Genomic DNA, 15,835 nt, shown 5'->3' with positions numbered 1-15,835 from the left:
ATCTCAGACCAAAATTTCTTTTATTCATGAAGGGGGGGAGGGAGGGATGTATTTATTGCCCATTCACAAATTGCCCTGTAGAAGGCAGTGATGAGTAGCTGTGTTGACCCATTGTAGCTGTTGTGGTGTAGGCAGACTCCAATGCTCTTAGGGAGGGAGTTCCAGGATTTTGATCTAGTGACACTGAATGGACAGTAATATATTTCCAAGTCAGGACGGCATGTGGTTTGTAGGGGAACTTGCAGGTGGTAGGTTGCCCTACATGTCTGCTGCCCTTGTTCCTTTTAGGTGATCCTGGTTATGGGTTTATTACCGGAAGCTTGATGAGTTGCAACAGCATACCTGTAGGTGGTACACACTGCTGTCTCTTTGTCTCAGCAGGGGAGGGAATGTGAAGGTGATGGATGTGCTACCAATGAAGCAGACTGCTTTGTCCTGGATAGTGTTGAGTTTCTTGACTTTTGTTAGAGCTGCATCCATCAAGGCGAGTGGAGAATTCCATCACACTCCTGACTTGTTAGATAGAACATGCAGCATGGGCCCAACCAGTCCATGCTAGCATTTATACTTCACTCAAGTCTCCAACCATCCTTCCTCATCAAACTATCAGCAAAATTCTATATTCCCCTCTCTCTCGTTTATCTAGCTTTCCTTGGATGCACCTTACCATCTATCTTGTTGCTCCCTATCAGAGCAAGGTCTACAACCTCACCACTCTCTGACAAGGTAATTTCATTTGAATTACCGTTTAATTTCTTGGTTGCTGTCTTACATTTATAGCCTCTCAGTTTTTCTGTTGGCCAAAGGCATCATCATTCTCTTCCTTATTGAAGAGAAACTAGGCCCAGCTGTTCATCCTCACTGAATTGCATCGTCCTTGTAAAGGTTTCCTGACCCCTCTCCAATGCCTCGACCTCTGCTGATAAAACAACCAGAACTGACTGCAGCACTCCCGCGTGTGCTCTGACATGCCTCAGGCACCACTGTGCTGCCCCCTCTCGCTGGCCTGCTGGGGTAAAGCCTGACCATGGATGATCACGTAGCATTGTCAGGAATTGCGTCTGAATAATATGATGCGAAATGATCACGCCAGGCAATTCTTGATTTGCCACGCTTGCCCCCAGCCGTTTGCGAGGGGGCTCTTTCGCAGGGTCAACTGGGTAGGTTCTGCCTTTGTCATATCATGTCAATATTAAGCGAGATGCTCCCAGCCTGTTTTTAGTTTATGCTCAGTATTGGGTACGGAGGAAAACATTTGATTCAAGTACATAACACATTTATTTCTGACTGCCTGAGGCACTGACTGAAATCTGGTTGGAAAATCCTGATTTGACTAGACCCTAACTAGCAAGAGCTAGTTTTAGCCAGCTGTGCTCAATATAGAACTCCTCCAAAAGATAAAGTGGCAACTGGACTATTTCAATTTGGGGCTCATTTCAATTTTCAATATCTTAGCAACACAGAATTCATCCTGACATTTCCCAAAACCGCTATTCATGTCCCATAGCACCAGGGGTATAAAGGATGAGAGAATACAGGTAAGAGCCAGAGTCAATGAGAGTGAGTGAAAGTCTGCAAATGAGACTAAGAGAATGCAGGTGAGAAGTCAAGAGAGTGAGAGAGAGAGAGAGAGAGAAAAGAGACTCTGAGAGAATGAGTTAACTCAATTTCATAGAATCATAGCATCCCTACAGTGTAGAAGTAGGCCATTTGGCCCATCAAGTCTCAGTGACCCTCCAAAGAGCGGCCCACCCCACTACCCTATCCCTCTAACACTGCATTTCCCACAGCCAATCCATCTAACCTGCATATCCCTGGACACTATGGGACAATTTAGCATGGTCCATCCACTTAACCTGCACATCTTTGAACAGTGGGAGGAAATTGGAGTACCCAGACGAACCCCACACAGACATGTGCTGGTTTTAGATGCACAGGATAACACTGTTCATTGGAGTATTATAAACCCGGGTCCAATTCCCGATTAGGTGGATTGGCCATGCTAAATTACCCACAGTGTTAGGTTCATTAATCAGAGGGAAATGGGTCTGGGTGGGTTGCTCTTCGGAGGGTCAGTGTGGACTTGTTGGGCTAATGGACCTGTTTCCACACAGTAGGGAATCTAATCTAATAAACCTTGTTAAAATGGAGACAGGCTATGGGCGTTTGTGGTACAGTGATAGCTCTGGGTTAGTAGGTCTGGGTTCAAGTCCCACCTACCCCAGAGATGTGTCATACCATCTCTGAACCAGTGGAGTAGAAATACCTAGAGCCAGGCAAGGGAAGGTTGCAATGCAAGGTGTTGGAGCCAGCTACCTCCTGGTGAAAGTACAGGGGATGGGGAGTGGTAAAGCAGCCTGTGAGATGCACAGAACATGATGGGTTCATATGGGTTAGCAATTACAATAGGCATCTGCTTATCTGTAAAAGTGTTTCGGACATCCACAACCATCCCTTACGAGGAAGAGCCAGTACAGAACTTGTTCCAGAAGCCCTCTTATTCAATGTTGCCAGGATTCTATCTTGTTGCACTTTGCTAAATGCCACCTCGATAGAATACAGTCACTCTCACCTCCCCCCACACTAAACACCAAAAGGAAACTGGGTCTACCGCTGAAGTACTGTAACCAGAGAGCTGGAGGGTCAGCGTCCAGCTTTCTCTCAGCTGTTGCAGACACGGACGGGAGACTGGGTAGAAGTCTTTAAAATTATGAGATTTGAGTTGACGCTCAGAATCTTCTTTCCCCCCAGAATTAAAATGTCTAATACTAGGTGGCAACTATTTAAGGTCAGAGGGGAAAGATCAAAGGATATGCGAGGGCAGGTTTTTTTTTTAACCAAGTGAGTGGTAGGAGTCTGGAACACACTGCCAGGGCAGATACCATAGGGACATTTAAGAGACTCTTAGATAAACACGTGGATACGCAAGGAATGGAGGGATTATGGACCGAGGGCAGGCAGAAGGGATTAGTTTCATTTGGCATCACGTTCATCATATCATGAGTCGAAGGGCCCGTTTTTGTGCTATACAGTTCTATGTTCTTTGGAGGGCTGAATGGCCTCTTTCTGTGCTCCCAGGCCCTCAGTGATGTGCACATAGGACACTGTTTGATCACAGCATGTGATTCAATACTTATTCCAGCAGCAAACCTGTGCTCGAAACAGGACTCTAAGAGAGTATTCACAAACTGCAGTGAAGATGGAAAAGGCGAAGACTGTAATAGTTGCAACAATCCATCTCGACTTCTCCCTGAGCATTACACCAGCTGTCACTCCAGTGAGCTGCGAGATACTTGAGAACAGTACTGAAGGCTTGTGCTGCAGGGTTAGCCACATCCTTTGCCCCAGGCCATTCCAACTTAGTCACATTGTCAGCATCTACCCGAAAACATGGACAATGGTTCAGGTAGACCTTGCCCATCAAAATTCTTCTCAGCTTCTTTCTCTCCAAGAAGAACAGTCCCAACTTCCTCAATCTATCTTCAGTGGCCACAAGGATCGGTGCTGGGTCCTCTATTTTTCATCATTTATATAAATAATTTGGATGTGAGTATAAGAGGTACAGTTAGTAAGTCTGCAGATGACACCAAAATTGGAGGTGTAGTGGACAGTGAAGAGGGTTACGTCAGAAGGGCTTATGCCCGAAACGTCGAATCTCCTGTTCCTTGGATGCTGCCTGACCTGCTGCACTTTTCCAGCAACACATTTTCAGCTCTGATCTCCAGCATCTGCAGACCTCACTTTCTCCTACGTCAGATTACAACAGGATCTGGACCAGATGGGCCAATGGGCTGAGAAGCAGCAGATGGAGTATAATTTAGATAAATGTGAGGTGCTACATTTTGGAAAAGCAAATCTTCGCAGGACTTATACACTTAACGGATTGGTCCTAGGGAGTGTTGCTGAACAAAGACCTTGGAGTGCAGGTTCATAGCTCCTTGAAAGTGGAGTCGCAGATAGATAGGATAGTGAAGGAGGTATTTGTTATGCTTTCCTTTATTGGTCAGAGTATTGAGTGCAGGAGTTGGGAGGTCGTGTTGCAGGACATTGGTTAGGCCACTGTTGGAATATTGCGCGCAATGCTGATCTCCTTCCTATCGGAAAGATGTTGTGAAATTTGAAAGGGTTCAGAAAAGATTTACAACGATGTTGCCAGGGTTGGAGGATTTGAGCTATAAGGAGAGGCTGAATAGGCTGGGGCTGTTTTCCCTGGAGCGTCGGAGGCTGAGGGGTGACCTTAGATGTTTATAAAATCATGAGGGGCTTGGATAGGGTAAATAGACACAGTCTTTTCCCTGGGTCGTGGAGTCCAGAACTAGAGGGCATGGATTTAGGGTGAGAGGGGAAAAATATAAAAGAGACCTAAGGGACAACTTTTTCACGCAGAGGATGGTAAGTGTATGGAGTGAGCTGCCAGAGGGAAGTGGTGGAGGCTGGTACAGTTGCAACATTTAAAAGACATCTGGATGGGTATATGAACAGGAAGGGTTTGGAAGGATATGGGCCGGGTGCTGGCAGGTGGGACTAGATTGGGTTGGGATATCTGGTCAGCGTGGATGGGTTGGACCGAAGGGTCTGTTTCCATGCTGTACATCTGTATGACTCTATGGGGAAGCTTCTCATTCCTGGAACCGATCTTGTAAACCGCTTCTACACTCTCTCCAATGCCTTCCCATCCTTCCTGTAATGTGATTCGTGGAAATCAATACCCCTGTCAAGAGGCAGTTACACAGCAATAATTTGTTCAGTTTGTATTCTGCTACGGCCACGCAGCCCCTGAGCTCATTACAGCCTTGAACCAAAATTGAAAATGAGCTGAACCCCAGAAGGTCAGGGGAGAGTGGTTGCCATTAAGATCAAGCTCCCGTTGAAGATCATGTGACATTAAGGAGCCCTGGCAAAATCGAAGCGAACGGGGATTGGGGAAAAAGGCTATGTTGGTTGAAGTCATATCGAGCTCAAAAGAAGTTGGTTATGGTTGTTGGAGGTCAGTCATCTCAGTCCTACATATTGTTACAAGCAATTTCTCAAGGTCTTCAGCTTCAGCTGTATGAACAATGATCCTACCTCCACCACAAGGTCAGAACTGATTAGTGTTCAGTACTGTTTGCAACTCCTCAGATATCGAAGCAATCCTACAAGCAGCAAGACCTGGATAACATTCCGACTACGTCTGCTAAGTGGCAAGAAACACTCGCATCACACAAGTAGCAGGCAATGATGTAACCATCTCACCCCTGACATTCAATAGCATTACTATACCACTCCCACAACCTGGAATTTAATAATGACCAATTCTTACTGAGGAGGTGTCGACATGTTTATAAGTCACTAAACTAGTGATCCAAAATCCCAGGTTAACATTCTGGGGACATGGATTTGAACCTCACCATGACAGACAGTGAAAGTTAAATTTCAACTTTGAGAATGCCAGCCTTGTTGTGATACTGTGACCATTGTTGATTGTTGTAAAAGTCCATCTGATTCACTAATGGCCTTTAGGGAAGGAAATCTGCCATCCTTACTTGGTCAGGCCTACATGTGACTCCAGACCCACAGTGACTGACTCTTAACTGCCCGCTGTGTAATAAAAGGCTGGCCTAGCCAGTGATGGTCACATCCTATCAACAAATCAAAAGAGAAACTTTTTAAGTGACAAATCATGAATATTGACACCCTGCAGAACTCTGCACTGTTCCTTTAAAGTTAAAAATCACACAACATCTGGTTATAGTTACCTGATGAAGGAGATCTGAAAGCTATTACTTCCAAATAAACCTGTTGGACTTTAACCTGATGTTGTGTGATTTTTAACTTTGTCCACCCCAGTCCAACACCGGCTCCTCCACATCACAGCTGTTCAAGATAAGGCTATGGGAATGTTATTTAGCATTTACCTTAGTGGGGGGATAATGTTTTAGTTTAATACTCCATCCAAAATACTGTGCCCTCTGTCAGTACTGCAAAGGGATTATCAGCTTAGATAATATTTTCAAGTCTCTGGAGTGGGACTTCAACCTTCTGGCTTCGAGGTGAAGAGTATGACCAATCAGTATGTTACATTTGTAGAGCACTCTGTGACTGGCAGACTGCTTTGTGACCATTAACCTGTGACGCTTGGACTAGAGTGTTGTCTTCTGTTAGGCTATCAAACTGCCTTTACCTCCAGGACTCCAGCTTAGCTAAAAAATTAATTTAAAGAGTGATTAAAATATGCAGCTGGGCCTTGGGGAGATCTTTTGCTGAAACTTGAGCTGTCTGTCATTGAAGCTGTAAATAAAAAGTATAACGGAAGCTCAAGGTCATTGTTTTAATAATTCGCCTCTCGGTCTTGAATGAAATATTAAGGAGGAAAATTTAACATCGCGATTCTAACACTGGGCTCTCTCCCACTATTTTGATACACTCACCCAGCCACACAAACTTGGCAAGATGGGATTTACTGCTTTGTGCTGTTCATCTTTGTCAAGTTAACTACAAGATTTCAGATTCACTTGGAGGAGTAAGGATTACAATTGGCTTTTTGTTTGATCAGAGTGAATCAGCAATGATCATCAGATAAGAATCTGCACCATCACATTATGTATTGTTATTCTTTCTGATTAAAGGTCATCAAGACTTGAAACATTAACTCTTCCTTCTCTTTCTCTCACCCCAACTACAGCCTAAATTGCTCCAGATCTTTGTTTTTATATCTCACAATTTATCAGGGGTGAGCACTTTGGATGTCTCCTGTCACAGGAACATAGAAAATGTGTGGGAGGAGGCCATTTGGCCCTTCGAGCCAGCACCACCATTCAGTATGATCACGGCTGATCCTGTAATTTCAGTATCTCGCTGCTGCTTTCTTTCTCTCTTTCGGCAGAAAGGGCCAATATCCCTTTGTGTTGCCAGACGTCGAGCTAAATCAACTCACAAATTATCAAAGTGGCCATTAGGTCTGGAATTTGGCTGAGAAAGGAACTCATCTTCTGGGCTTCACGCAAGACGGCTCACAATGACTGTAAAATGCAAAGTGACCAGGGTTCCAGAGCGTTCTCTCTCATTTGGAAGAAATGATTGGGGTGGGGGTGGTTCAACCCAAGGGTCACCACACCTCAGTTAAGGATGAGGAGGAACAACATTCATGATAACATCACTCTGCATCACAAACCGGCCACCTGAGCTCACTGACAGCCAGGGAACAGGAAGTTTGGGTTAATGTCCCACCTACAGAAGATAAGCTTGATCTGTTTGGGTTTGAGCAGGAAGGGGAGGTTGTTGGATTTGGACAACATGCTTCAGGCATATTGAGAAATAATTTAATTGATTTGAAAATGTTTCCTTACAGGAGATGGTGAGTCCTAATCCTGTTCTGTATCCATTGATTCCTGATTCACAGCAGCATTAGTAAAGTAACAAGAGGTGATTTTGTGCTGACTGCAATATCTCTACACGAACAGTCATTATTTTTAATCTAGCTCATGGGGATCTCAGCCACACTGGCATGGTTGGCATTTATTGCCCTTTACTAACGGGTTCCACACTGGTTCCACGGTGTGATCAATCCAACCCTGTGCGTGTAGATGGTTACCATGCTTTCCCCCTTGTGGGCTGGTCTGCTTCTTGTTTTGCAATGCACAGCTCGGTTTGGGCCATTTGTTCCGCACCTCAATACAGACCTAGTTCAAACACGGACAAAACAACTGAAATCCAGAGGTGAGGTCAGAGTGACATCAGCGCTGCATCTCATCTGAGTATGGCATCAAGGAGTCCAGAGTTAAACTGGAATCAACAGGAATCAGGGGGGTAAACTCTCCGCGTGTTGGAGTCATAGCTGGTACATAGGTTGTGGTTATTCGAGGTCAGTCACCTCAGCTCCAGGACACCTCTGCAGGAGCTTCTCAGGGTAGTGTCCTAGGCCCAACCACCTTCAGCTGCTTCATCATTGACCTGCCCTCCATCAAAAGATCTGAAGTGAAGATGTTCACTGATGACTGCACCATTCCTAACTCCTCAGATACTGAAGCAGTCCCTGCTTAAACACAACAAGATCTGGACAATATCCAGGCTTGGGCTGACAAGTGGCAAGTAACATTCACACCATACAGATGGCAGGCAATAACCATTATCAATAAGAGCCAATCTAACCACTGCCCCTTGGCATTCAATGGTGTTACCATCACTGACTCCCCTACTATTAACATCCTCGGAGTTATCATTGACCAGAAACTCACTGGACTCATTACATAATTGCAGGGACTACAAGAGCATGTCAAAGGTTAGGAATACTGTGATAACTCACCCCCTGACTCCTCAAATCCTGTCCACCATCCACAAGGCAAAAGTCAGGAATATGATGGAATATTTCTCACTTGCCTGGAATAATGCAGCTCCAACATCAAGAAGCTTGACACCATCCAAAGCAAAGCAGCCCGCTTGATTAACACCACATCCACAAACATCCACTCCCTCCATGACCGATGCTTGGTAGCAGCAGTGTGTACTATCTACAAGAGGCACTGCAGAAATTCAAAGTCCCCTCGACAAACTCATGACCACTTCCAGCTAGAAGGTCAAGGGCAGCAGATACATGGGAACACCACCTCCTGCAAGTTCTCCTCAAACCACTCACCATCCTGACTTGGAAGTTTATCGCTGTTCCTTCAGTGTCGCTGGGTCAAAATCCTGGAATTCGCTTCCTAACAGGGTCTATCTACTGCACATAGACTGCAACGGTTCAAGAAGGCAGCTCACCACCTCCTTCTCAAGGGCAACTAGAAATGGGCAGTAAGTGCTGAGCTCACCCAGCAATCCCACAAGTGAATAAAAAGATGCATTGATCAGCACTGATGTGGAAAAGCCAGGGGCAAAAGGTGTGAGTGCTGTATACTGGCCAGTCCACAGTGCTGCAGGACCAAATGGAAACTGGGTGTAACTGACCTCAGGTTATTGCTTCCAAGTAACTCTGAGGATATCTGGTCCCTAGACGGGGTGTGTGCCAGCCTACTCAATGGCAATAGAGGAAGGGAGGGGGGCTGAGGGAACGGGGAAGACAGCAAGTGTCATCCTGAGTAACACTCTTGCGACCTCTCTACCTTTTCCACATTACACAGTCTTGGAAGAAATCAAAAACAATTTGACAGATGGAGAAAATTATTGGCTTTATTGATGGTCTCAAACAATAAAAAAAATTAAACATCTTTCAAGAAAATGATTTCGTTTAGATAGCAAAATTCTAGCGAGCTCTAATGAATAGCTGGGTCTTCAACAAATTTGAACTACAACATTTAAATAAAATCTTCTTAAAAATAAAGACACCATACTCTATTTTTTAAACACAAATAATCAGAATCCAACCAGCTCAAAATTTACAATATAGGTGAACATTTAATAGCAAGGGATCCCAGATTCTAATCATCTTTGATCCGTTGACTAGCCTGTTTTATTAATCATGACTGATTTACGATCACTGCTTGGGAGAAGGAGAGACATCAAATGTGCTTTACCACAAAAACCCTTTGTTAAACAACATCCAGTGAATGAACAACTCCCATCAATAGCAATTGCAAAGATTTATCCCTCAACTAGAAATCAATTAGATCTGTGCTCATTTCTTGATGAACCCCTTTGGAGACAGATGAAGATGTTTAAAGAAAAAGACAATACATATTTACAGCACTATCTGTTTAATTGTTTACCACCCAGCACTGTGTCTAATTTCAACACACAAGCTACAGGTATGATGGAATAATTGCAGAAGGATGGTGAAGTTGCGTTGTTCATCTGGGGAAAGAAGAATGGCTTCAGAAACCAGTTCAACTCCTTTGGATGGATCACCTTTATAAAAAAAAATGATTACTTATAGATCTGCAGTGTCAAAATCTGGCCCCACTCCATCCAAAATCACCTGGCAGTTGGAGCGCTCTCTCTCCCTACTCTGTACAATCACCTGCCTGGACAAAAAAACATTGCACAACTTCTACATTTAGAATAATGCACCAAACAGTAGCAGGTTAAACATTATCAACAGGTTAGAAACTCCAAACTGGGGAGGGATAAAACAACTTTGAACAAAACTACATAAACCAAGACAGAAACTATGCATCAGTTAGGGAAGAGAACTTTCATAGTTCATCGTTTCTCTCCAGTCAAATTCCAAGCAATTTCACATATGGGTTCGATTCAATCACAATGTGGGGAAGGTCTCCATTTGAAAAAACAGTGGAAGATACCAAATATTAGTCGCTATGCCCACGTGTATCAGGGCAAGGCAGCAAGGCATCAACATCGGGATGGAGTGTCAGCACAGAGACAATTCATGAAAATCACTGTTGACAAGTCCAATGTAGGTTTATCTCATTCACGGTATTGTGCATTTCCAGGTTCTGCCTCAGCTATCTTCTCCAAGGTATGAGTCACAAAACATTGAGCTGTTTCGAGTGACTTAAAATTCTCGCTTCTTTAAAAGTCAGCGATTCCCATCACCTATATCAGAAACTTCCATCAAGTTGGACCCACCAACTTTATTGATCAAGGCAATATGAAACAACTGTGCTTTACCTTCAGCTACAGTTATCCCTGCTCTCCTCCCGTCAGCAGCGTAGTTAGGCTTAGAGAGTTGTGGTGTTCTCGCAAAATATCAACTGTCACTTTTACCCAAAAATAATGTATTGTGCACCTCGGGAATGGAGGCCAGAATAAAGAAAACTTCTTCTAGGGGAAGAGCAGAGCTCCAGTGATGGATCTGGACTCAGCTGCTCTTCCTTCATCCACAGTACTGCATTCCCTTATTCCAGTTATGCTACTGCAAGGAGGTGCTGAGCACAGACAAGGCCACATGCCCCTGTCCTGTTGCATTGAAAAATAAGTGAAAATTGAAGAGCGAGTCATGCTCGGTTGTCCCAAGCAACATCCTGCCTCTCCCTTCTCTCTCTCGATGTATGGCATAGGGAAACAAAAATTCAGAAATCGTAAAAATGCAGAGTTGGAAGTTATCCCCTGTTCGGAAGGGGCTGTTTGTGTTCAGACAGGCCCAGAAATAATTACCTTTGGGTCCACTTGGAGGAATGTAGCGACTAACTTGATTTCTGTATTTCTTATCTCCTTGACTCCAGCCAACCTGTATGGCTGGCTTGCAGACACAACTTTAATGTTCACGTGTTGGAAGGGAAAACAAAAATCACTTAAATTGCTGAATGATCAGGTCAGGGATGGACTGAAAGGAGGTGATTCCCCTCTGGGGAGCAGTTCCTCCCTGGTGAACTGGGCCTCAATCACACAGTTATATCCAACTGTACAACGTAGGATACTGAACAAAGAACGAGATAAATGGTAAAGCAGAACATAATTAATTTGAACTTGAAGAGGAAAATTAACCCTGGAAAAAAATCCAAATATCACTTCTGGAGCCTTTCCTTTGACTCAGTTTGGTTCTGGTGGGGCTGTGGAACACTGCCCTGGACAGGTCAGAAACCAATTAAGGTCAATTTGTCATTTAATTATTTTCAAAAGGAAGCTTTGAACAAATTTATGGAGTTGGGAGCCATTTGATTTATTTGGAAGAGTCCCATCAATCCCCCTAGCTGGCCATTGCACAAGCATATGATCGTGTACAGGGGGGATGAGATAGGCCTGAGGCCTGGTTCAGACTCTTCACCATCTCTGACCTGACAAAATAAATAGAGATTCCCTGGCTTTCAAGACGAACCCTGAGAAAGGCATTGAGCAGCTGGACTCTCCCTGGCCCTTTACAACCCCTTGGGGAACAGCGTTAAAATATACATCACCAAACATATGGACTTTGAGAGGCAGGACAGCCTGTGTGTTAGGAAGCATTCCATATTAATATCCTGAAGCTCAATGACATGGAGAGAATCTCAATGAGAAGGTGCAAATTAAAGCAAACAGCTCTCTGCACTGACCCCATCAGTCTATCTGATTGCAGTTAGACGGAGAGCCAGAGTCTCCTCACAGAGGGATCTCCCGCTGCCCACAGTCCAACGCAGCCTCCAGCAGCTGAAAGCTAAATCTATAGCTCATCAATACTCAGCCACTTTCGCTGTTACGGTGAACCCTTGGCTGAGGTCTGCGCATGTGGTTGCAGGGGGAGGTGGTGAGGAGGAGGGGGGTGGGATTGAATATGGTGAGGGCCAGTGGGTGAGCCACCTCTGAAAGGGAGTGAGGGGGGTGATGGTTTTTTCAACCCACCCCCACCAATCAGTGGGGGGAGGGGATAAAAAGTGACTGGGAAAGAACAAAAATAGGCAAAGTGCAGAAGTCAGGAGTTGCATGCCACCCAGACTTTAAATAAATGCAAGGTTCGGTGTCTGAGGGGCACAGGGAAAGGTGCATTGACAGTTCAAATCGTCCGGAGGTGCCATCTTGGCCAACCCTGGAATTCAGACTCCTTCCTGAGTAAGATGGAGTTACTTGTGTGCTTCGATAACTTGTACAAAGAGTGAGGAGCCACAACAACTCAATAAGCCTCACTGTAGCTAACCTTAATATGGATTTGTTTTACAATACACACACACTTTCAACCTTCTGATGAAAATTCAGACCACACTTATCCAAACTACTAAAATATAGACTCTTGACAACAGATTTACTCCACATTCAAAGTAGTTTACAGTACTTATTAGCCAGGGACAAGAAAGAAGACCTCTGTATATACATATGACACTTGCATAACAAGCAAAGATCAGTGTAGCAGCTTTCAGTTATAAATGGCCAACCTGCTCAGGTTTGTAAATGGTTCCTGTTCCCATCTCTCAAACAACATTCCCTTGGATGATGCCTGCTTCTCAATCAATGGGGCAGGCAGCAAACAATTTTCTGTATCCCTTTGATTCTCCCCCTCCATCACACTCCCTCCTCCCACTACTGGATCATTGCTTGGTGAGAAACCAGGCAGGACCAGCTGCTCCTTGCTGCAGTTAAATCCAGGCTCAAGGTGTTGACCCAGCTCCCAAAGCCCCCGCCCCTTCATCCATTCTCTAGCCCCAACCCACCATCTTAACCTGAGCTAATTCCATGGGAAAATAAAAATCCACGTTCACACCCACCTTGGCACAATGAAGTTGGCACATCAATATGCTGATCCCTCCCTGTTGGCCTCCAGGAACATAGTGTGTAATAAGGGGATATCGAGGAACGTGCACACATTCAAGATGGCGTCGCTCTCAATGGGAGAGTTAGACCTTTGGGTGAGTCCAACATTCACATTTCACCAACATCACTTCGAAAAGAAGATCAGTCCTGTACATTTCCTGATCAGTCACATAATAATCTTGCAGTCATACAGAAAGGATTTCTTCAAGTCTCTGACATCTGTCCAGCCACCAAAACCTGCACTGCAGTCACTATTGGAGTGAGCCTTTGTTGAAGTTGAGTTTTAAACCACTCGAGTTGGCAGCACTGGGCTGACAGCGGTCGGGGGCTACATGTTGCCAGAGAGGAGGCAGCCATTAATTGTCATCCACAAACTCAAACTCAGCTGGATACTGTACGGTGTTTTAGAATGGTCTGGCTCCATCTTCAATCTTTGGTCTGGATTGGGAAGAGGTGATGTCGGGTTGGGGAGGAGATGGTGTTGCTGGTCATTGAGGAATTAGAGAACTGTAGGTACCCACGCGTTGAACATTCACCAGGATGAAGAGTTACAACTGACTGCCAGGCCTCAGCAGTCTGTAACCATGTCAGCAGCTCCAAGTGAGGAGTTCTACCAGTCCTTATTCTGGATGTTGATTGGAGGATCATGAGCAAAGGAACTTATGACTCTTGGTCTTTTAGATCTGATCCATTGGATACCCGTAGACCCCGAAAACAGCAGAACAATCAAGCTATCTTCATTCTACACATACAACACGGGTTTTGGGGGAATTATCAACTTGAGTTCTGAAAATTACACATATCCCCGGAGGCCATAGAAGAATCAAGCTACTGGAGAAAGTAATGTACAAGGAAAAACTAACTGCTGGATATACAATGCAGTTGGGCAGAGGCTGTGTCAACACCACGGGCATATCAAGAACTCAAAAGGGTTGGAAACTTCTACTTCTGGCCTTGAAGGAACCTTCTGAGGAGGGACTGGTGACAAAACCCAATTATATGCCAACAGTGAAAGAACATTCATTTTTCCTTCATGTCCCGACAGCCAGGACATAGGCGTTTAACACTTTACTTACCATCAAACCCCGACTCTCATTGGCAGAGAACAGGGAAGATTTGCAAACCCCTCACAGGTTGGCCATTGACTTTTAATGAAACCATTTACACAAGTGCTGAGTTAATAACAGAAAGAGCCAGCTTCAGAACCTCAACTTCAAATATTACATTCTGTTCGTAGCCGACAACTCTCCTTCTTCCCTCAAAAGGCATACCTTGTGTTTTTATTTTTATATATATATCTCTATATACTTTATAATATATCAAAGCCAAGCCTATGAAACTTTGGACATTGACTATTTCTAGCTCTGCAATGTATTACAATAACTTGCTTAATAAAGTGCTCAGAGTCAGCAATATAAGTTCTAGACTTGACAATACTATATGCTAAAATACATTCTTCTCCTCCATAAGTGAAATTTTCAGCTTCTCCAAATGCTTTGGCCCCACTGAGTTATAAAACATAACAGCCCTGACCTACAGAGGGGAGGCAGTGCCGTCCTCAACACATTGGAGGGTTGGGATTCAGGCTTCCGAGTGTAACTCAACTCAAACTACACATCCACCCTCCCGATACTAGACTTCCTGCCAAAAGGATATTCCAGGGACAGTACATGGGTCAGACAAAGTCAGGTTCAGCGAAACCAGTTTCCCATTCTTTGTGCTCTGCCATGATGTGAGTGACCAAGAACATCTTGCCCCATTCTAGCCCCACCCCTCAAAAAGGCAGCTTCGTAGATAGACCCCGAAGTAATGAAAACATTCAGACATTATCGGCAGTTCAGAGCAGTGCATCCAATTTCTTCCTGGCACTCAGTATCTTATCGAGTTCACAGCAGGTGCAATAACACTTCAAAAGAAGCCCCTGTTCAAAGAAACCCAGCTTCCCCAACAGTCAACACCAAGGATTCCACTTTCACCCATCAGGATGATGTATACAGGCGCAGGAATATTTGCAGGCCTCACTTTAACATGGTCACAGCAGCATTGAATGGAATAGAATAGGAAATGAATACATAGCAATGTAGAAACATGTACAGGAGTCGGGAGGAAGGAGCAGAAGAGAAAGAGAGACAGGGAGGGTGGGGGGGGGAGAGACAGGAAGGACAAGAGAGAGAGGGAGGGTGAGACAGAGGGAAACACGGAGGGAGGGGGAGAGAAACACCGAGGGATGGAGAGAGAGAGAGAGAGAGAGAGGGAGAGGGCGAGAGAGAGTGTGAAGGAGTGAGAGAGGGCGAGAGAGAGGAGAGAGAGAGAGAGAAAGACAGAGCGCGAGAGAGAGAGAGCGTGAGAGAGAGAGAGAGCGAGCAAGAGAGAGAGCGAGCGAGCGAAAGAGAAAGAGAGAGACAAGGAGGGAGAGAGGGCGAGAGAGTCGAGAAGAGAATTGTTACAGAAAGTGAAGTTTTAATGTCTATGGAATAGCTTTACCAATTTCTTGACCGCACTCAGAAAGCAACTTAAAACCGCACAGTTCTGAAGGAGGTGATATTCATCTCAAACATTAACTAAAGACAAACCTGCTGGATTTCCAGCACCTCAGGTTTTTTTTCCAGATTTCCAGCATCTGCAGTATTTTGCTTTTAATTAAACTGCGCAGGATTGTTAAATCAATCGGAATTCTCTAACTGCCTCTGGTGCCAACAACTAAAAGCCAGTCGGAAGCCATTGGCTAGCAAATATATATAAA

The 15,835-nt window shown here is 44.7% G+C and overlaps 1 protein-coding gene across 1 annotated transcript in view; it reads right to left on the bottom strand.

The window, feature by feature from the left end:
• Nucleotides 1-9,216: 9,216 nt before the first annotated feature.
• Nucleotides 9,217-15,835, bottom strand: part of LOC132826362 (CREB3 regulatory factor-like) — a 167,682-nt gene continuing 161,063 nt past the window's right edge. The window contains exon 11 of the mRNA XM_060842234.1: nt 9,217-9,819. The gene's annotated coding sequence lies outside the window, so the exon portion shown is untranslated. The remainder of the gene's footprint in view (nt 9,820-15,835) is intronic.

Source organism: Hemiscyllium ocellatum, chromosome 22 (assembly GCF_020745735.1).
Source record: "Hemiscyllium ocellatum isolate sHemOce1 chromosome 22, sHemOce1.pat.X.cur, whole genome shotgun sequence".
Classification (NCBI taxonomy): Eukaryota; Metazoa; Chordata; class Chondrichthyes; order Orectolobiformes; family Hemiscylliidae; genus Hemiscyllium; species Hemiscyllium ocellatum.
This window is presented reverse-complemented; position numbering and strand designations above follow the sequence as displayed.